Source organism: Fundulus heteroclitus, chromosome 3 (assembly GCF_011125445.2).
Source record: "Fundulus heteroclitus isolate FHET01 chromosome 3, MU-UCD_Fhet_4.1, whole genome shotgun sequence".
NCBI classification, from domain to species: domain Eukaryota; kingdom Metazoa; phylum Chordata; class Actinopteri; order Cyprinodontiformes; family Fundulidae; genus Fundulus; species Fundulus heteroclitus.
Window position 1 is genome coordinate 929,392 of NC_046363.1, and position 23,188 is coordinate 952,579.

The window sequence follows — 23,188 nt, forward strand, 5'->3', positions numbered from 1 at the left end:
TGTCCTCCAGTAGTCTAAGCCTATAGCAGCATAACTATAGAGGTAGCTCAGGGTAACATGAGCCACTCTAACTATAACCTTTGTCAAAAAGGAAAGTTTTAAGATTAGTCTTAAAAGTAGACAGGGTGTCTGCCTCATGGACCAAAACTGGGAGTTGGTTCCACAGGAGAGGAGCCTGATGGCTAAAGGATCTGCCTCCCATTCTACTTTTAGAGACTCTAGGAACCACCAGCAGACCTGCAGTCTGAGAGCGAAGTGCTCTGTTAGGAACATACGGGGTAATCAGAGCTCTGATATATGATGGAGCTTGATTATTAAGGGCTTTATACGTTAGAAGAAGAATTTTAAATCCTATTCTTGATTTAACAGGAAGCCAGTGAAGGGAAGCTAATATTGGAGAAATATGATCCCTCCTGCTGATTTTCATCAGAACTCTTGCTGCAGCATTTTGGATCAGCTGAAGACTTTGAACTGCATTTTGTGGACTTCCTGATAGCAAAGAACTACAATAGTCCAGCCTTGAATTCTTGGTGGAATTCTAAACAATTGTAACTGAGTTCCCATCTTTACTAAACGAGGAGACGGCGGTGATATAGTTCCAGCACTTTTATGGAGAAACAGAGCAGAGATCACATAGATGGAAAGTAATTGCACCCCACGGTCCAGCTGCAGTCAGTGCCCTGTCTCTGCCCGTCTCACTTTTCGGCTCCCCCTAATACTGCACAGTGGCCTTCCCATGAGACAAAACAAAGACAGTCTATTGTAAACAATCAGTATCCCTCAGCAGCTGCAGCATTTGGCCTTGCAATCAGCAAACAATTGATCTTATACACAGACATCAGGTCTCCAAGTCTCCTCTGTCCGAGTGGTGTGAGGCCATAGTGACTTCAAAATAATAATTCTTATAACATTCCACTCTTTTTTTTGATGATGGCGTCGTCAGCATCAAAACAAAACAAGATGACCCATCACTTGAAAATGTGAACAAAGCACAGAGGAACTATTTCTGTAAACCCGTAAAGTGGGACCCAAAGGGTTCCCGTGTTGGAACCGGGGAGTGCTGGAACTTTTAGTACAGATCAACATTAATGCTTCATAGAGGTTTAACACACATGATCAAAGGTTTAGCTTTTATCTACAATTTAGGGTTCATCTAATTAAGTAAGGGCTGTTTTAGGTATCTATGCGCACATTATTTTAAAATTACATTAGACTAGGTAAGCTAAGCCTGTTCAGTAACCAAGGTCGAATCCGTCTACTCTTCCCCACCCTGAATACCCTCCTACTCCTTTCTCCTCTCACCCCTCCGATGGACAATAATCCACCACTCCAAACTTACAACACCAGGAGTAAAAGGCAGGAGAGGTTCAGTGCGGGCAGGGGAACCCCAGAAAACACTACCCACAGGGGTAGTAAAACCTGGTAAGGCCCCCCTCCCAGGGAGATCTGCTCTCGGCCAATCTGAGTGTTAACATTACCAGCTAATATTAAAGGATCTTTAGAGCCAATCAGATCCTGGTTTTTCCTATATCAAATCAAAAGTGCATAAACCATAGATCTTTTTGTGTCTGAAGCAAACAGTTTCCATCCTTTACCATAAAACCATATTGATTAACATGATGCAACATTACAGTGTAGATGTCATCACACCAACAGTCAAACATGTGAGTCAGTGAAACAGAGCGTTAAACAAACAGTAACACAATCTGAGAAGAGTCTGAAACGTCAAGAACGCAAAGTTAAAAAAGCCTTCAGGCCATTCATGGCAAAAGGCAGAAAATAATCTAATCGAGCTTAGGGTTCTTCAGGCAACTCCTCCTGTTGAAGAATAAGGAATCAGAGTTCTCTGGTTTCTGCATCCCCAGTCCTCTTCTTGGTTCCCCCTCTCAGGCTGGACGATTGAGCTGGATGGTAATGAATGTTCAGGTCTAGATGGGCACTGAGCATTTTATTTTGCATTTCTCCCTAATAAAACACTTTGTGAAGATGGTCTGCAGACACGAGTCCTTGTTTCCACTGGGGAACAGAAACAAGGTGTAATTAGTGTTCTTATCAAAACCCCCATTTATGTGTCATTTATTAAAACATCCTCCAAGCACTTTCACATTCAAGATATTTCTGTGCACAATTATTTAGCTCCCAGAGCTCTGCAATTTAATTATTAGTTAAAAGAGTAATCTTTAAGTTCAAATGTATCTGCAGTAAATTCATAGTAATTCTTAACAAAATGATTCAATGTGTGTCTTAACTGTTGTTGTCTGACAGTTGAAGTTCTTTGCAACATAATTTCATCAACATATTCGTTTCATGTCATTTCCCGTTTTATTTTAAAAAACCCAACTGAGAAAAAGAAAGCCTTTCCATGTGAAAGCCTTTTCCCTCTCTCTCTTTTTTTTAAAAAAAGAAAAAAAGTGAGGTGCTGTTCTGCACAGAAAAGACAAAATATTTATACCATTCTGTTACTGTTCAAGGATGCCAAGGTTCTACACAACAAAGCAGTGAGCAGGAGAGCTTTTTGAAAATGTTCTAACATTGTTGAACAACCAAAGCTACTTAAGCAAATCAGAATTAGTTCCCAAATTAATTCTAAAGTAAAGCATACATTGTGTACATTGTGATTATTTATTTATTTATCTTCTTAAATTGAGGATTGAGGACTTTGATTAAGAAGTTCTTGGATGAACGCATCTCTGCGTTCCTATTTGTCTAGGCCTCGGTAATCTGATCTATATGTTTTGAGTGCCTGGTCAGAAAGGGTTAAGGTTCTCCGTGTGGAACGTCTCTCATTGTAAGGATCTCACCTTATGTCCCGTTCAAGATGTTCTTTAAACAACAGGAGTTCCAATGTGGGGTGTCATTGCTGCTTTAATGTTCCTCAGAGAAAACCTTCATTCATTGATATCACCTTCAAGCTGTTACCCTTTTATCATCACAGCCTCCCAGTAATCCTGACCAGATCCAAAATGTCCCCATAATTTAATCTAATTGAAGTAATCTTACTTATTTTCTGTATGTATGACGATAACCATTAAATTATCCAGATCTAAAAGCCCTCAGGTTAACAGTTAGCTAAAACTCAGTGTTATGTGTTTTTTCCCTTAGGATGTTTAACTGGTTAAAAAGACTATTGAGTTATTTGTGTTCTAGTTGAAAGATATTAAATCTCCATAAATACTGTAACCATTGTACACTGATGCTTTAATCCTAAATTTAGGATGAAGGAACTGATTGAAGGAGGGAGGAGCGGCTGGCGAGGGAGATGAGCAGCTGGAGGGAGATGAGCGGCTGAGATCTCGCGAGAGCTGTGAGCTGTGCGTAAGTAAAATGGCAGCATACATGTAGTTCAAAATTAAATCCACTCAGGTAAGTAATAACCAATAACTGAAAATTAAACAAAGTAAAGTTTAAACATTAACAATTGTCTCATTTTCACGAGGGAACAAACTGGAAGAAGAGACCTTGACGAGCCTGGAGAGCTACCTGGACGAGTGTTTTGACAACATCGTGATGGGGAAGAAAAAAAATCCCGCAGCCACAAACACACCGTCACTCAAACGAACTCGGTCTAGCTCTACCGGTGCGTCAACTTCCACTTTGTCTCCCGACAGGAGCTACAGCGACATCCTGGAATCCATCAACAAGAAGCTTACCAGCCTGGATGCTCACCTCGCCTTGGTAGAGGTGCTCCACAAAGAGTTTCAGGCTCTGAGAGAAGCGGTCGAATTTAGCCAAGCCCAGCTGGCTTCTGTTACCGCGGAGAACGACGCGCTGAGGGGGAAAGTCACGGAGCTCACCGAGGGGTTGATGCGGCTGACCGCCGAAAATAAGAAGATGAAAGAATCCATTCTGGACTTACAGTCACGAAGTATGAGAGACAATCTCGTCTTTGCAGGCATCCCGGAGCGGCAAGAAGAAGACCCCGAGTTTGCTATACGTGAGTTTCTCCAGCAGAAGCTGAAAATCCCGGCGGATCAGGTAAAAAACATCACCTTCCATCGCGTTCACCGGCTCGGAGGTAAGAAACCCGATAAAATCCACCCTCGTCCGATTGTAGCCAAATTTGAGCATTATAAACAAAAAGTGTTTGTTAAAAGCTATGGCCGCGAATTGAGAGGAACGGATTTCAGTGTTAATGACCAGTTTCCTAAGGAAATCCTAGATCGTAGGCGAGTGTTATTTCCAATCAGGAAAAAATACATTAATGATGGCGTCAGAGCTAACAGTGCAGTTGACAAACTTTATATCAATGGTCAGTTGTTCAGAGATCAGAAGATCACTCCTTGGCTTTATTAGATGCACAAAGGGTGGATTTATAGCTTGTCACACTTGAAAAAAAAGAGAAAAAAAATGTGTATAGTTCGGAACACGGCGATAAAAGAAATAAATGCACAGCTCAAGAGCACGTTGGCACGGTATGGTTGTTAGTCACGGTTGGGTACACGAGGCATGGGTGATGGTTATTTTTCTTTCATCTTTTCTCACTTAATTCTCTGTCTTTCTTTATATTATTCATCTGCTCCTTTGCTGCTGACCAGGAAATCACAAGCACGTCAGATGATGCTACCTGGGTCTTTGTATAATTATTCTTCTGAGGACATGCACTTTTCAACTTCTCACTTTCACCTATGATGAAAGTAAAGTTTGTGACATGGAATGTGCATGGAGCAGGCACCAGGGGGAAAAAAGCTAAAGATCTCTAACCAGTTTACAAGATTAAAGGCAGATGTTGTCTTATTGCAAGAAACCCATAAATCAGCTACAACTGTGAGTGATCTTAACTCACCTGAGTTCCCTAATGTGTTTGCTGCCTGCTATAACTCTAGACAGAGAGGAGTAGCAATTTTAATCCACAAAAACATTAGTTTTAAAATATTAGACAAAATTATTGATCCCGAAGGTAGATTCATAATAATTAAAATATCTATTCATAACCAGAAGTTATGTATTGTTAGTGTATATGGTCCAAATGTTCATGAACCCTCATTCTTCCACAAACTCTTCCCTGCACTTTCAAAACACGGGGATTGTTCTCTAATTATTGGGGGTGACCTCAACTTTGGTCTAAATGAGGAAATAGACAGGCTGAATACAACAGGGACTCAGCGTAGTTGGCAGTCATTAAATATAGTCAAACAATACATGAGTGATTTTGGTCTTTGCGATGCATGAAGTTCTCTTCATCCTAATAGTAAGGAATATACTTTTTTTTCAAATGTCCACCACTCTTATTCTCGTTTGGACTATTTCTTAATCAGCAGCTCGCTGCTGTCGGACGTTTCAGATGCTGTAATTCATCCTATTGCTATTAGTGATCATGCTCCTGTTACTTTAACCCTAACAAATAAAAAAATAACCCCACAAAATAAGAGCTGGAGATTTAATACATTGCTGCTTAAAGATGAAGAATTTAATACATTTTTCAAAGAAGAATGGGCTTCGAACACAATAATCTGCCATGCACTTCAGCATCTATACTTTGGGAAGCAGGGAAAGCAGTGATGAGAGGCAAAATAATTTCTTTTTCATCTCACAAAAAGATGGAAAACAAGAAGATTCAGGAATTAGAATAAAAACTTAAGTTACTAGAAACTTCCCTGGAAGAGGGAAAGTTTGGTAAAATAAAACTAGAATTAAACCATTATATTGAAAAGCAAAATAAATTTCTAATACAAAAACTTTGATTAGAAAATTTTGAACATGGCAATAAGTCAGGAAGCTTCTTATCTAATCAGTTAAAAATAAATAAAGAGAAAATGACTATATTTGCAGTTACAAATTCAACTGGGAATACATTACATGATCCGGAATGTATAAAAAACACCTTCCGAGATTTCTACAAATCTTTATACACATCACAGATAAATCCATCAGACAATGACATCAAGCAATTTCTGGATAAAATTACACTTCCTAAACTATCAGATAACCAAAGAACGACACTGGACTCAACGCTGACAACAGTTGAAGTTCAGGAAGCTTTAACAAGCATGCCCAATAAAAAGGCTCCAGGCCAGATGGATTCCCTACTGAGTTTTATAAGGAGTTCTGGAATATTCTGGCACCAACGTTTCACAGAATGTTGCAAGAAATTCAGGAAAATGGCAGATTTCCAGCCAATATGAACTCTGCCACCATCAGTCTTCTGCTTAAGCCAGGCAAAGATCCTATGTTGCCCACCTGTTATCGTCCCATATCCTTAATCAACGTGGATATTAAAATAATATGTAAAGCTTTTGCAAAACGATTAGATAAAGTCACTCCTTTCATAATCCACCCAGACCAAACTGGTTTTATCAGAGGAAGACAGTCATCCACAAACACACGCAGATTACTTAATTTAATAGATTATTCCTACATTACAAATGATAAAACTATTATAATGTCTTTAGATGCAGAAAAAGCATTTGATAGAGTAAATTGGATTTTTTTTATCCGCTACTCTGCATAAATTTGGTTTTGGCAATTTTTTTTTATAAATTGCTTAAAAAAATTTATACAGCTCTCCTACAGCCTGTGTCAGGACAAATAATCAAACATCTTCCAGCTTTTGTCTCCAGAGGGGCAAGGATGCCCACTTTCCCCCTCACTTTTTGCCATTTTTATTGAACCTCTAGCAGTAACAATTAGACAAAGGTTATTAAAAGTATAAAATGCATGAATATAGAGCATAAGATTAGTCTTTATGCTGATGATGTATTACTCTATCTTCAGCACTCAAACTCTTCCCTTTCTCAAGTAATTAGATTACTAGAATCCTTCTCAAAGGTTTCAGAATACTCTATAAACTGGTCTTAATCTACGGTACTGCCAATTAATTGCTCTTTCCAAAATCCCCTAGATTTACATTTGCGATCAGGAAATATTACATATTTGGGTATCATTGTCTAGTCTAAACTTGCGGATTTAGTAAAATCTAATCACATCCCACTTTTAAAAAAGATAGAAGATGACCCGGATAGATGGAAATCGCTTCCAATTTCACTCATGGGTAGGGTAGCTTCGATTAAAATGATGGTCTTACTGAGAATTAATTACTTATGTAACACTGCTCTAGTTTCCCCTATGAACAGTGCCCAAATTCTCTGACCCACACTCTATCAATCACTACACAAAGAGAAAATAGTGCCTTAATTGGCAACCGTGTATGATGTAAATAGAGTGCGTAACTCAGCACAAGCGCAAGGCTAAAGAACTACTACTAATATTACAAATCCAACAGCTTAATAATAAGATTTAAAGCACATTTTGTGCAACGGTGCTGTTGCAGAACGGCTTAAACCAACCCTTTAAATAGGTTGTACCCATAAAGTCCACAAACAAGGCTTAAGGTATAAAACATGCTGTATTCCCCACAACATTCAGTTTTTTTGAATTACTAAAACAGTTTGTTAACTTTTCCAACGTTGCAGGCCTGAAGGAATGATTAGCATTTGTCAGCGGAATACCAGTTCCACTTGTGGCGGCGCCCAAGATACCCGCGAGGAATGGGTTACTCACCCCACCATGGATTACCCGTTTTACAAGAACGACAAAAACTGCTCCAACTCCGGTCCAACAGTCCGTACAAGCGTGGTTAGGATCTGCCACTCCAAAACCCAGGAAAAAAGTTGAGCGTGGTCCCGTTCTGCGGCTCCAAAACCCAGGGAAAACGTGCAGGAAAAGTCTGTAGCTCCAACTGGTTAGCGGGAAAAAAATAATAGTCCACAACGGCACAGATCCAACTTCGTCCATGAATGGCCGCCAGCCGACTGTCTGTACCGAGCCGCGGGCACGCACACTCCCAGTCCCGTTCTCCTCCCAGTCCATCACAACCAATCAAATTGCTTAAACTTGATTTTGCCCTTGACTGATTAGTAGGGTAGGGACAAGTAAAAGTGATGCATTTACTGGCGGTAGTAAATCACAGTTGTTAACGAAACACTACATTTACTGTGTGTTTTAAGCCAACAGAAAATACCTGTGTGTGCTATATTGTTATAGACCTGTGTAAAACATCCAATATGTGAGTGTAAAACGTTAACCAAATTAAGTAAAAGGTGAATCTTACTATTCAAAGTGAAAAGGTCTAAAATGCATTGTATTTAAGAGAATGTTTAAGGGGTGTAGGAGAAAAAAAGGTTATATATGTAACCTGAGGGGTTACACTTATTTTCAATGATCCCCAATAAACCATCATCTGACTGGTTTAAATCTCTAGACTCTTCAATCTCTAAATTTCTTTGGAAAGATAAACCACCCCGTATCAGCTTAAAGACGCTACAGAAAACTAAAGACAGAGGTGGACTAAATCTGCCTAACTTCCATAAGTACTAGACTACTATATATCACTAAATGGATAAAACATAATCCTTTAGACGAGCCCTGGATAGATATAGAACAGAAAATATGCAATAATATCACAATTTCAGATTTGCCGTTTATTAGCTCAAATATAAAACGGCATACATGCTTTAAAAATATTAATATCAGCTCTACTCTGACAGCATGGTGGGAGTTCCTTAAAATTACAAAGTCATCACTTATCCCATGCAGTCGTACACACCCATGGTGTGAAGGCGCCCTTCCTCCACTGCGTTGGCTGGCACCTTGGCCCTCTGGTGCATTGACGATCCTCGGGCTTGGGGCGGGTTCTCGGGTGGGCGCCGGCCTATTCCCGGTGGTGGCTTCGCGGGGCCTGGCCCCCCCAGGACCACTTCAGCGCGGCTGGCTGCCGGCAGAGCCCACGGGCTCGTCCCCGCGGCTCTTGGGGGCGTCGGCATTGCGATGGCTGGGGGATTTCCTCGGGGTCGTCTCTCCTCTTTCCTCGGGCAGGGGTTGCAGATTTCCTGTGATGGCCCCTCTTTTGTGCACACTGCTTTGGGAGTCCGGGGTTATGGGTCCCCTGACCCCTGCCTCTGTGCTCGGGGAAGGCGGGTCTTTGGTTCTCCACAACCACTATCGAGCTAATTCCTTCTGGATAATTTTCACCTAAACTAATGCACTCTCACAAACTCCCACAGGTGCTGGGTCCCAGGTATTAAATGTTCACTTATACACAGAACGCCTATAATTTATTTATTTATTTTCTTTCACTTTCTTTTTTTAGGTATCATATTACAGATGTTAGCTTAAATAATAATACATATGATTTAGCAATGGCATCAAGGTGTTACTCAATTGTATCTGTTGCTTTATGTCTGTTGGTTGTGCTGTTCTTTTTGCATCTCTTTCCAGGTGATGGAGCAGACAGAGGACGTTTTATCATTCTCTCCATTTTATCTCTTCTTTCTTTCACCTCTTCTCTTTCTTTCTTTTTCTCTTCTTGTTCTTCCTTTACTCTCCTACTTTCCCATTGTAGTGTCCATATAATTTGAAATTCTCCCTGCAGGAATCACAATGAAGCTATTTACATGCACAAATCAAGCGGAGCACTATGGCGAAAGCTGTTTGCTCCACTTGTGAAAGCAAAATCTGTCGAGCTCTAATTGGCATTAAGACATCAATTCTTATTGCCACATTTCTAGACAGGACACTGGGGGGAAAAATCCTAAATTTACCCATGTTAGTTAGTAGGATGTGTCATTATGCTAATTTTATTGCAACCTCATCCATTTTAGCAAGTAACCTTTTCTTTGCATTTTATTGAAGCCTGCCAGAGTAGCAGAAATCAGCTTACTCTAAGATGTTCATTAAATGAAATGCTATTTAAAAGTTCACATTACTCTACCTATATAGTGAAAACTAATTAATTAATTAAACTGTTGATATAATACCCACTTAATTTATTAAGTTGCTCTATGATTCCATCAAGTTGTTTCTTTAAAAGTTTTCCACCTTTACATAATCTTAATGTGTTTTGTAATGTGTGTTTTGTTTTAATTGTGTACAAGAAAATCTGAAGTGAAATGCATAAAGTCGTGTCTGCAGAACTAATTTGTGTTTGTTGTTGAAGGTTGCCCGTGCCTCAGTCCTAGTCCTTCATTGTCCATTTTCAGTCCAATGTCTGAGTTCAGCAGCACAACATTCTCCTTCCCTTCAAGAGTCCATCCTCCAGTTCTCGCAACTGAAAAACAGAATGAATTCAGCCAGCATTTTTTGCCAAAGAAACGCTCCATAGGTTGAAAAGAAATTACAGCAAAGCAGTTAAAAACATTTTAACTACAGTGTTCCCTCTAAAATGACAACCATAAAAGAAATAAAAGGATAAAAAACAAATAAATAAACCTTTGTCTCTGACAAAATAAAACTCAAAACTGGATCAGGCTGAAGTCAATGACATCACCTGTTCTCCTTGTCCCAAGGATCAGCCCGCATGTCACTGCGGCACTGTTTTGGTATTCTCTCGCATCTGAGAATGTCTAAATGAGACTAATCTCCATGTTAGCACATTCCTATCATATTGACCAGGTTTCTTTGCAAAGATAGAACTGGTAATAGCAGAAAGCAACAAACATTTTTAAGACACCACCTTTCCCCGCTGGAAGATCTCCTGGCTTGGTTAAAACTAAGTATAATTTAGTGTCCAAATCTGATTATGACTCCTTACCGCAATGCTAGCACTGTCTTCTCAGAGTCTTCTGTTGGCAGAAAGGTGGCTTCTCCTTTAATCTTGTTAGTAGCAGTTAAAACCCTGGTCCCCTTAGTGTCACTTTAATGTGATGCTTTTGGTTGATCCTGGGAAGGTTCCTTCCTTTCCTGTGAAACTCTGTTCAAAACATTTCCAAAAGAAATGAAACAAAGAAATAACCAAAAGACCCAAAGAAAAAAGCAAAATGTCTCCCAAGGAGCACAATTATGTATTTTCCAATATGACATAGGTTTTTGACTTATTACAAACTTTTTGATATCCTTCTGGTCCTTTGACCATGTGTATTTGCTGTTAGTAATACTTTTATTCATATATAACTTTTCAATCTTAATTGGTCAAGGGTGAAACTTTAAAGCAATGATTTTCTCTTTTAGTGTTTTGAGCTTCCAGTGTTTCTCTACAAATGATAAGAGTTTTGACATTTATACAGACAAACACGTGTAGGCCTGCTTTTTCACTCTTAAATAGTTGGCCTATTTAAGATAGTAAACGCTTCCCCGGTGCAACGTCCTTTTAGTTCCATTTCCGTTTCCTCTTTCTATTCATTTTATTAAAGTTTCGCTTTTCTCTTTTTATTTATTTTTTATTTTTTATTATTTAGTAGCAGTACTGCAATATCAAAAAAAAAAAAACCGATGTGACAAATCTGCATGTTTAATCAAATCATTTCAAATCATTTATGCATGTCATGCTTCTGGGCCCCTACTTTTTCAGCATGAAATTGAACGTCTCACCCTGGGGCAAGGCTTGACCCTGAGAACTCTGCCTTTGACCCATTACACGGACTCTTCTGCTTCCAGACTTTTTTATTTTATTTTTTATTTTATTCTTTTTAAAATTATTAATATTATCTACTTGTCCTTAGCACGATCGGCCAACTAAATGAAAGGCCTCACATCTTATGGTTGATTTTTGGTATAATGGTATAATTTTCTCGGTCAAGTTTTCTCTTTATGCCACTGCTAGTGTCCATGGCTCTTGACTCTCTTCCTTGCTGTTGCAAAGCGGCCCGTGCCTGCTATTGTTTGGGTACGGCGCGCCCTCTATCTGTCAAAAGTATAATTGCAATTTTTTTTTGTTTTGTTTTTTATTATCATTAAATTATTATTGAGCTATTCGCGGGCCGCGCTGAGTGACGACGAGGGCTGTGTGCGGCCCCCGGGCCGCCAGTTGCCCATCCCTGCCCTAGAGTTTGAAAAAGATTTATTATTAACACAAACAAACTGGAATCCGTCCGACAGATAAGATTTAAACCAGCCTAATGCTTTTCCCTTAATCCCTACAGTATGCTCAAGTCTTTGTAGGAGAATATTGTGATCAACTGTGTCAAATGCAGCACTGAGATCTAGCAGGAGAAGTATAGACACAAGTCCATTATCTGAGGCCATGAGAATATCATTGGTGACCTTCACCAGAGCTGTTTCAGTGCTATGATGGGCTCTGAAGCCTGACTTAAACTCCTCTAGTAGGTCATTACTTTGTAAATGTTCACAGAGTTGATTAGCAACTACTTTCTCAAGAATTTTAGATAAGAAAAGAAGATTAGATATAGGTCTGAAATTTACTAACTCATCTTGATCAAGAGAAGGTTTCTTAAGTGAAGGTTTAATAAGAGCTACTTTAAAAGCCTGTGGTACATATCCATTTACTAAGGATAGATTAATCGTGTCTAAAATAGGACCACTGATCAAAGGGAATACCTCCTTAAAAAATTTGGTTGGGATTGGGTCTAACATACAGGTAGAAGGTTTAGATGAAGCTAATATTTTAGATAGCTCATAATGCTCTACTGCTTCTAAACAGTTCAGGCAACGCGCAGGTTCTAAAGATTCCTCCAACGCTGCCTCACTTACTGAGGACGAGGTAATCATGTTTGGGAGGATGCCAATTATTTTATTTTTGATGGAATCAATTTTATTTATGAAGAATCCCATAAAATCATTACTGCTAAGAGCTAAGGGAATGGATGGATCACTCAGTCCGGTCTACCCATTCGGTTGATCCGGAACCCATGCAGATCAGTAGAACCTAGCTTACCCTTGAAGAAAGGCAGATGCGTAGGGACTAAAAACAGTGCATTCATTGTGGACCATATTATTGCAACCTGCCCTGTACGGCCAAAAGACAGGGTCCGTCGATTGTAGTGGGGAAACCGGTGGACCAAGACCAGCCCCATAGAGCCCCACGACTTTCCTTGCCTGCCACTATCTTTGCTAGCCACGACTGTTACAATTGTCCGCTCTAATAGATTCAGGTTGCGATCCTAACCTAATGGATCAGACATCCGCCCATCAGGCGCAAATTGAAATCGGACCACTTGCCACTCGCCTTCAGCTTGCTGCTCTGGAAGGTCGAGTTCTCTCTAAAGTAACCCATCAAACTAAGCCGCTCGAACTTGTTATTTCTGGTAACCATCGGGAATCCATTTCTTTTTACATCTTCCCCCTTAAGCAGTCTTCTGCTGTCCTGGGTTTCTCTTGGCTACGGAGGCATAATACAGACATAAATTGGGCCGAGCTTCGAATAGAGAGTTTTTAGTAAGAGAGAGGGTAAATCCTTGCCATCCCATCGGCCTTACGACTGCACCATTGAACTACTTCCCGGGGCACCACTCCCCTCTAGCTGAATTTACAATGTCTCCTGTGCTGAGCAACAGGCTTTAGACACGTATATAAAAAAATCATTGGCTGCCGGAATTATCCGTCCCTCTTCCTCCACTCTAGGGACAGGGTTTTTTTTTGTCGGGAAGAAGGAAGCGTCTCTTCAACCCTGTACAGATTTTCGTGGTCTGAACCAGATCACAGTAAAAAACAAATCTCCTCTTCCCCTAATTTCGTCCGCATTCGAGCCTGTACAAGAGTCCACTATCTTCACCAAACTGGACCTTCATAACGCTTATCATTTTGTTTGAATACACCAGGGGGATGAGTGGAAGCCAGCCTTTAAGAGACCCTTGGGATACTTTGAGTACCTGGTGATGCTTTTTGGACTGTGCAATACTCCAGCTACCTTCCAGGTGCTAGTGAACGATGTTCTCCGTGACTTTCTTAACATCTTTGCTTTCATTTACCTTGATGACATACTCAGTTACTCCAAAAATTTCACCGAACACCGCCGTCATGTCGCTCAGCTCTTTCAATGCCTCCTGGAGAACAAATTGTCAAAGCAGAAAAATGTGACTTCCACCAACCGTCCATCACCTTCCTTGACTTAATCCTCGTGGGTGGGCATTTCCGATCGGTTCCAGACAAGATTAAAGTGGTCTTCGACTGGCCAGTACCCAAAACCAAGAAGTAACTCCAAAGGTTCCTGGGTTCCGCTAACTTCTACCTCAGATTAATCTGCAACTTTAGCCAGACCGCTGCTCCACTAAATGAACTAACCTTGACCAAGACAGCGTTTACCTGGAACGAAAGAGCTAATGCCACCTTTCTGGATTTAAATAGAAGGTTTTCCTAAGCACCCATCCTCATACACCAAGACCCACAGAAACAGTTTACCCTGGAAGTCTTTGCCTCGGACACAAGGGTTGGAGCCGTCCTTTCTCAGCTTCCTGATCTAGATCAAAAGCTTCATCCCTGCGCCTTCTTCTCCCGACACCTGATCCCTGGTGTTACTGCAATGGTGTCAGTCGCACCATTGCAGAAATCTCCAGGCGGTTTTGGTGGCCGTCAATCAATAAAGATTTTAAGTATTACATACTTGCCTGTCCCACCTACGCCCGGAATAAACCCTCACACAGACCACCCACCATACTCCTTCAACCGCTTCCCGTACCAAATCGCTCATTGCCTAAGACTTTGTTACCAGACTGCCCAATTTGGTGGAGTATGGTGGAATTACCACCATACTCACTATAGTCGACCGCTTCTTGAAGTCTTACCACCTAATCCCACTTAGAAAGTTACTATCTGCCTCCCAGACTGCCCAGCTGTTATTAAAACATTCTATCTCAACAGGATCTCACAAGATATCCTCTCCGACCGAGGTCCGCAATTCGTTTCTCAGGTCTGGAAACAATTCTGTTCTGCTCTCTGTGCCAAATACACACTGATGTCTGGCTATCACCCTCAAACCAATGGTCAGACAGAAAGAATGATCCAGGAGTTAGAATCCACCCTCCGCTGCCTCACATCCTCAAACCCCTCTGAATGGAACAAGTTCCTACCCTGGATTGAATATGCCCACAACTGACTCTGCTTCCACTGGTCTTTCCCAGTTCGAAATCTCACTCAGCTATCAACCACCCCTGTTTCCCTCTGACAAAAAAGAAATTTTCGGTCTCATCAGTCCATCATCACATCTGCTGCTGTAAACACATCTGGTCCCAAACCACCCAGGCTCTTCAACGCACTGCAGAGGAGAACCGCAAATTCGCCGACTGTAAACGGAGACTAGCACCCCATTACCATCCTGGACAGAAGGTTGTCTCTCTTCCTGTGATATTCCCCTCAGGTCCATGCCCAAGAAGCTGGCTCCCTGCTACATCGGTCCCAATCCAATGCAATCCACTTTATTTATATAGCACATTTAACAACAGAAAAAGTTTCCAATGTGCTGTACATAAAAAATAAAATAAATCTAATTAAATAAAGTAAAATAAACTAAAAGGAGACAGAGGACCACACAACTACGCGGTGTCAAAAGCCAAAGAGTAAAAGTGGGTCTTAAGACCCAATGTAATTGAGTTAATCATCAGCCCCCACCACATTCCGTCTCCCATGGAACCTCCAGATCCACCCCACGTTTCCCAGGTAAAGCCGTGTTAGCCAGTCCCTTGTGCTCTCCTGCCAGACACCTACACCCACCTGGGATCTCGGGGGCACCCAATTTATATGGTCTAATGAATCATTGACTCCCGTCGACAGGGTCGCGGCTGGCAGTACCTCATCCACTGGAAAGGATACGGTCCTGAGGACCATACTTGGGTGCCCGCCCATCTACATCCTCTGGGCCGCCGGGTGGCGGCCGTTGAGGTGAGGTGATGTCGGGATCTGGCATTTTCGGGCTTCTCAGGAGGAGCTTAAAAGGAGGCTGCTGCCAGCACTTCTTCGCCAGAGTGTCAACCCATGTGGTAGGAATCAGCCATGTCTTTCCCGCGTGAACCTAAACTTCCAGGCAAATCTAATCCTGCGTCTCTTCTTCCAAGGTCCCTCCCGAGTTCCGTCGTGGAAACCAGTCTTCCAAGCTTCTAGCTGGCAGTTTGCCGACTCCGCTCCTCCTGAGCCCTCACCTACTGATCGAGCCTAGCTCACCCTCCATGGATCCTCCGTCCGGCCTCCATGGATCCTCCATCCAGCCTCCCTGCATCAGCAGCACTTCATCTCTGACCCTCCCGGAAAGGATTACATGTCCGCAACCTCAGTGCCGCACCTGCAGCAGTCCCATCCCTCTGATTCCACTTACCTCTCCCTGGTGGTAAACCAGTCATCTTGCAGTAAGCTGTCATCCCTGTTTAAACATTTATTCTCCCCTCTAACCACTCTGTCTCCCCTCCGCAGCCTGTGTTTCCGTCCCGTCCCAATTCTCAGCTCCAGAAACCCCGATCCAGCCTAGTCACATTCAATAAACCCTTTTAAGCGTAAAGTGATCTGGTCTCTTGAGTGTGTGTTCTGGATGTGGGCCAAACAACACATTTAACAAATTTCCTGCATTTAAATTCTAACAAGACAGAAGTTGTAATCTTTGGGCCAGAGTCTTCAAAAAATAAAGTTCTTAATCAATCACTTAATCTGGATGGCATTAACTTGGCCTCTGGTAATAAAGTTAAAAATCTTGGTGTTGTTTTCGACCAAGACATGTCATTTAAATCCCATATTAAACAGGTTTCCAGAGTTTCCTTTTTTCACCTCCAGAATATCGCCAAAATTAGAAACATTCTGTCCAGGTGTGATGCTGAAAAACTAGTCCATGCATTTGTTACTTGAAGGCTGGACTATTGTAATTCTTTACTATCAGGAAGTCCACAAAATGAAGTTCGAAGTCTTCAGCTGATCCAAAATGCTGCGGCAAGAGTTCTGATGAAAATCAACAAGAGGGATCATATTTCTCAAAATTTAGCTTCCCTTCATTGGCTTCCTGTTAAATCAAGAATATAATTTAAAATTCTCCTTCTAACGTATAAAGCCCTTAATAATCAAGCTCCATCATATATCAGAGCTTTGATTACCCCGTATGTTCCTAACAGAGCACTTCGCTCTCAGACTGCAGGTCTGCTGGTGGTTCCTAGAGTCTCTAAAAGTAGAATGGGAGGCAGATCCTTTAGCTATCAGGCTCCTCTCCTGTGGAACCAACTCCCAGTTTTGGTCCGTGAGGCAGACACCCTATCTATTTTTAAGACTAATCTTAAAACTTTCCTTTTTGACAAAGCTTACAGTGGCTCATGTTACCCTGAGCTATCTCTATAGTTGTGCTGTGATAGGCCTAGGCTGCTGGAGGACATCAGGGTCTAATTTTCTCACTCTACTGATTTCTACTGTTCTTCAGTCTACTGTTCTCCAGTTTTGCATTGTATTACATTGAAATGACTGTTGTCATTTCAGCTTTTAACTTTTTGCTCTCTCTCTTTTTCTTCATAGTAGGTACACCTGGTCTGGCGTTCTGTTAACTGTGACATCATCCAGAGAAGACGGCTCACCCGCTACTACCATCTAATGTAGAACAGATTACTAGATCAATGTGTGCTTCTGTGCTTTTTTATCTCTCTTGTTGTGTCTCTGCTCTGTCTTCTGTAACCCCAGTCGGTCGAGGCAGATGACCGTTCATACTGAGCCCGGTTCTGCCGGAGGTTTTCCTTCCCGTTAATGGGGAGTTTTTCTTCCCACTGTCGCTTCATGCTTGCTCAGTATGAGGGATTGCAGCAAAGCCATGTACAATGCAGACGACTCTCCCTGTGGCTCTACGGTTCCCCAGGAGTGAATGCTGCTTGTCGGGACTTTGATGCAATCAACTGGTTTCCTTGTATAGGACATTTTTGACCAATCTGTATAATCTGACCCAATCTGTATAATATGATTGAACTTGATTTTGTAAAGTGCCTTGAGATGACATGTTTCATGATTTGGCGCTATATAAATAAAATTGAATTGAATTGAATTGAATTTATAAGGTATGCTTATAAATAGCATGGTCGCTCATTTATAAGCATACCTTCTCTCCACAAATGTGCTACATTTGGAATAACAGCAATATTTTGTACAAAAATGGATCAATATTTTATAGACATGCCCTGCGACAGACTGGCAACCTGTCCAGGGTGTACCCCGCCTCTCACCCATTGAAATGCTGGAGATAGGCACCAGTACCCCTCGCGACCCCATGAGGGATAAAGCGAGTAAGAAATAGGATGGATGGATTTTACAGACACGGTGTAGCAGCGGTATTATTTTAGTTAATCAGCTCTTTATTAATAAAGGGCTTCTGTGCACCTACACAGAATTTCTTAATAAGTACAATATTTGTGGTACTGAATTTTTTATGTTGTATTAGATGCTATTCCATCAGGTTTGTTGATGTTATTTAGAGATGTTGATCCGCCTTTCCAATTTGTCTAACCTCTTTATCCCAGACAATCCACTGTATTTTCTTACTAATAAAGTTAAAGAAGTTTCTTTTAAATTAATTCATAATTTTTATCCTACCAAACAATTCCTACAAAAATATAAAGTAGATATAAATGTTTCCTGCTCTTTCTGTAAACTTTATCCAGCGACTTTTATTCATCTTCTTTGGAAATGTCATTAGTCACAAAACATTTGGAAAGATATCACTGCTCTAATATCTCAAAGCATAAAACCTAATTTCTTTTGTATTTAGAAAATGTTTTGTTTGCTTTTACAAACAAAAGGTTCATCTGCTTTTTTCCTCATAAATCTGATTCTGTTCTTAGCAAAGTTCCATATTCACAAAGCAAAATAATGAAAAGGAAACCTCTTTTTTCTCTCTCTTTAGAAATTACCTCAAACTTTATTTTGAAGCAATCCCAGACTCCATCCATCCATCCGTTTTCCATCTTGCTTGTCTCCAGCATTCAATGGGCGAGAGGCGAGGTACACCCTGGACAGGTCGCCAGTCTGTCGCACAATCCCAGTCAATAAAAAGTCTATAAAGACTTTGGACACTTAACAATTTTGTTAATACACACAAATTAGATTTTTTAATCATTGCTTTTGTATCGTATTTGTGTTCCTTTTTTATTTTTGCTTACTTGATCTATTGTTCTCTTACTTTTCTAATTTCCTTTTTTATACATCCTGTTTATTAATGTGTGGTTCTCACTTGTATTTACATATTTGGCAAAGATTTAAATAAAAAGAAGAAAAAACTCTTCAACCAGCTCCCACATTTTGACTGAAAACTGAGGCACTTAAATGTCTGTCAAAACCCACAGGCAATCTGAACTGCTTCCCTAAGCAGTCACATGGTATGGCTTCGGACATCATAATTGTGTGCTCCTGTAGCCTGTCTCATCCTGACTCGTCTGCTTTTCTTATACTCTGCGTTGTGTGTGCGTGTTCATTCAAGAACCAGCAGACCAAGACTGATAAGGCAGGTTTATTCTGTTTAAAACAAAAATAATATTCAGCACAACATTGGTTTCAACCAGGCTTCCACATGTACTCCTCCCCCAAGTGCAGCTCGGCGCGAACTGAGGTGAGTAAATAAAGCCAACCAAAGTTTTTCTCAATGTTTACAAATAAAATACCATTAAAATAAAACCCAAAACAAAAATGACCTACCCAGCAGTTACAATTTTATGTATTTAAAATCAGATTAACAAGGGAACTTAGTACAATATGAACATCCACTGATGAAAGTACATTTGTTTAATAATTAAAAATAAAAAAGGAACTCACGTACCTGTTTAAAACAAAAATAATATTCAGCACAGCATCGGTTTCAACCAGGCTTCCACATGTACTCCTTCAATGAAAATAATAGGAAACCTTAGAACCACATTTTACATGACAAAGCCTATTAAATATCACCAAACTGGGAATTAGCGCTGAACAGTGCCCAATAAAATGCTGTGCCTAATATAAAAATCATCTTACAACCTTCAATTATGTAAATAACAATAAAAAAACAATGTGAATCTACCAAACTTATGTTTTAAGGCATAATAAACATCTTAACAAGTAAATTGAAGAACCCGCTCCGCAGACTGACCTCTCCCAAGCGCAGCTCGGTGCGAACTGAGGTGAGTAGCGGGAATACACCGGAAATGACGCAAACAGGAAGTAAGAAAATAAGAGCTTCTCCACCAAAATAAAATACAACATGTAAACCAAGAAAACAAACAATGAAAATGGATTTGGGGTGAAATATAATCTAGCCTTCTTTTCGCACTTGTTACGCTCCTCTCCTAAATGAAGAAAGTCTTTGCGAAAACACCCCCTCCACTACTAGACACACACCTCGAAGCCTTGGCTCATCTCATAACATCCCTAGTAGTCATTTAAAGACTGTTTAGGGCAACTTTGAGGTATTTTCTACTGCTGACCCTATTTGTTCCGCTTAGTAGTTTGATTTTGAAACTGTAGTGTAAAAAAACAACAGGATTGTTGTTGCTGTGCACTTTTTTTTGTTTTACAACTTAACTCTTGTTTTTGCGATGATACCCAGAGCTCTTTCACCAGAGAAGAGCTCATGAACATCAGGGCAACATCACCAGAGGATTTATTCCCCACTTTTCTTCTACCTACACTGGAAATTTTGGACATTCTGGTCAAAGGTGCGCTCACCTTTGCTCATGCAGCGAAATGCCGGAGGAGAGGGAAACGCGCTGGTGCGCTCCTGCGTCTTCGCCTGCATAGACTCAGCTCACCGTTACAGGGCATAGTCCTGGGTAACGTGCATTCCCTGCCCAACAAACTGGACGAACTACAACTGCTGTTGGGAAAAAACAGGGACTTCTCTTCATCTGCTATTTTGTGCTTCACAGAGACGTGGCTGTGTGGATTAATACCGGACTCTGCGTTGCAACTTACAGGCTTACAAATCCACAGAGCGGAGAGAGACACAGAACTCTCCGGCAAAGCGAAAGGTGGATGGATCTGTTTTTACAACGGCTGGTGCAACGATGTGGCAATGATCCAGAAGCACTGATCTCCTGACCTGGAATCCTTCATCATAAACTGTAAGCCTTTTTATTCATCCCACGAGTTCACTTCATTCTGGTTGGAGTTTACATCGCGCCACATGCAAACATGCAGGTCACACAGCGCACGCTCGCAGACCATATACTGAATGTGGAGCGGAGCAATCCGGACTCCTTAGTTATCGCCCTTTCTTACAGGCAGAAACTAAAGCTCTCCAAACCTGTAGTGAGGACATCAAAGATGTGGTCCAGTGAGGCCATGTCACATGCCAACCTGCTTCATATCCTCCACTATTATCCCTGTTCCCAAGAAGCCAAGGTCCACAGGACTTAATGACTTTAGACCCATCTCCCTGACCTCTGTGGTTATGAAGTCTTTTTATCTCTGCCTTCAACACAATCATCCCTGCTCTGCTTCAGGAGAAGTTCTCCCAGCTGAATGTACCTGACTCCACCTGCAGGTGGATTACAGACTTCCTGTCTGACAGGAAGCAGCACGAGAAGCTGGGAAAATCAGTACTGGTTCCCCCCTGGGGTGTGTCCTTTCTTCTCTGCCAGAAAGGACACACTGCCAAAGTCTCAAGACAATAAAGGTGTTAGTTTTATGAAAACAGAACCCAATGCTGAGACCCCTGGTTGTGGTGAAAAAAGCCTTATTAATGTTTCAAACCATTCATTCCTGAACCAGATTCAGGAGTCAAATTGATATTGACTCCTGAATCTTGTGACGTAAAGTCAGTACTCATTTTAGACACTGCAGGTGCCCAGTCAGTTATTCTCTCAAGTGTGTTACCTTTCTCACATGAAAGTGCATGTGGTTTCAACTCTGAGGAGGTTCTGAGGAGGATAAAGATGGGTTAGGTCCTAGACCAGTCCACTGAGTTTATATAAAATCAAAACTTGTTACAGGATTTTTCCTGTTGTTGTCTATCCACATTTACCTATAGATGGTGTGGCTATGTTAATGGGGAATGATATTGCTGGAGGTTTAGGACTTCCCAGTCTGGAGGTTTTAGACCACCCTTTAGATCAGACAACCTCAGACTCATTTAATATAATAGTTTGGGTTGCTTCCACTGTTTAGTTTTTGCGTTTTGAGTCTCTTTCCTGTTTTATTTCTGTTATTGTTTATGTTTCTGGCTTGCTTTTGTGTTTCGGTTTGGATTTTGGCTGGTTTGATTACTCACTCTGCACACCTGCTCTGCTCCACTAGTCTGATTCTGTCTGCCCGCCCAAAACCTGACCGATTGGTTTCTGGAACCTGAACCTGCCTGTCCGTGAGTTACGGAGCTTGGTGTACCCTCGTGTGCTCTTGGAGTCCTAGTTCCCCGGACCTGGACTGTACGTGCTGCTTTGAACTGCTGCTGGAACTCTGCTTTTCCCCCTCAGACCTTCCCTCCGTCAGTGTCTGCTCTTCGCAGCTTAAACTGCCTGGTTTATTATGGACTCTGTTCTGTTTCTGTTTGCCTGCTTACCCCATAAATAAACCTTAAGGATTCGCTTCGTGTCTGGCTGAATATTGGGTTCTCTCCAAAGAATACACTGCAAAAATGGATCTAAAAATAATTAAAATGTTCTTAAAGTTAGTGTATTTGTCCTTGATTTGAGCAGGTAAATAAGATTATCTGCCAGTGCAATAAGTATTTTGACCCCTAAAATAAGAAAATTAGACATCATGGACTTGAAATAAGATGATGGAGATGAGTTGTTCCTATTTTAAGTGCAAAAAATCTTGTTCCATTGGCAAATCATCTTATTAACCTGCTCAAATCAAGGACCAATGTACTAATTTTAAGAACATTTTACCTACTTTTAGTTCCACTTTTGCAGTGTAATCATTACATTTACAGACCCTGGGCTGCATCCAGCCTGTGTGGTTAACTGTGCACAGGCACACAAATATCCCAATGGTATGAGTTGGTGGAGCTGGAGAAGCCAAGTCTACTGTGGGAGAAAGCGCCCCTTCCCCCTCACTGGACCCCATTTGTTATCCGCTCAACAAGCTGACAAAACCCTACAAAGATGTTTTGAGAATGTGGTGCTGAACAAGCTTTTGGAACATGGTTTCTTAATGTGTCAATGATCTTCATCAGGTGCAGAAAGCTCACACTGGAGTAAAGTTAAACAGATTATTATACTGACTACGTATAGACAAAAGGTCTTGTCTCTGGAACATGAAAGCCATTGGTCAGGTCACTTAGTTATTACCAAGAGATATCATGTTTTCTTAAAGCACTTTTTCTGGCCTTGCATGAAATGTGATGTCTCAAGGTTCTGTTGCAGTTGTCATATGTGCCATATTGCTGGTAAACCAAATCAGGTGATACCCCTGTTCCATTGTGCCCTATTCCAGTAATAGTCATTCAACCATGTCAGTAGACTGTGTTGGACCACTACCAAAAACAAAGTGTGGGAATCAATATTTGCTTACAATCATGTGTACTGCTACGCACTTCCCTGAACCCCCTCCGTTAAATAAAATTATATACAAGTCTGTTATTAAAGCACTGACAAGGTTATTG

At 41.1% G+C, this 23,188-nt stretch overlaps 1 protein-coding gene and 1 long non-coding RNA gene across 2 annotated transcripts in view; both read right to left on the reverse strand.

Moving 5' to 3' along the window:
* The window catches only part of LOC105917636 (glutamate receptor ionotropic, kainate 2), a 1,028,886-nt gene that overhangs the window by 270,684 nt on the left and 735,014 nt on the right, over positions 1–23,188 (reverse strand). The window lies entirely within an intron of this gene.
* LOC118558180 lies at positions 19,089–19,763 on the reverse strand. The gene is made up of 3 exons (XR_004928199.1): positions 19,736–19,763; positions 19,427–19,489; positions 19,089–19,125 (listed from the first exon to the last, which is right to left on the reverse strand). It is a non-coding gene; the product is annotated as an uncharacterized LOC118558180 (long non-coding RNA).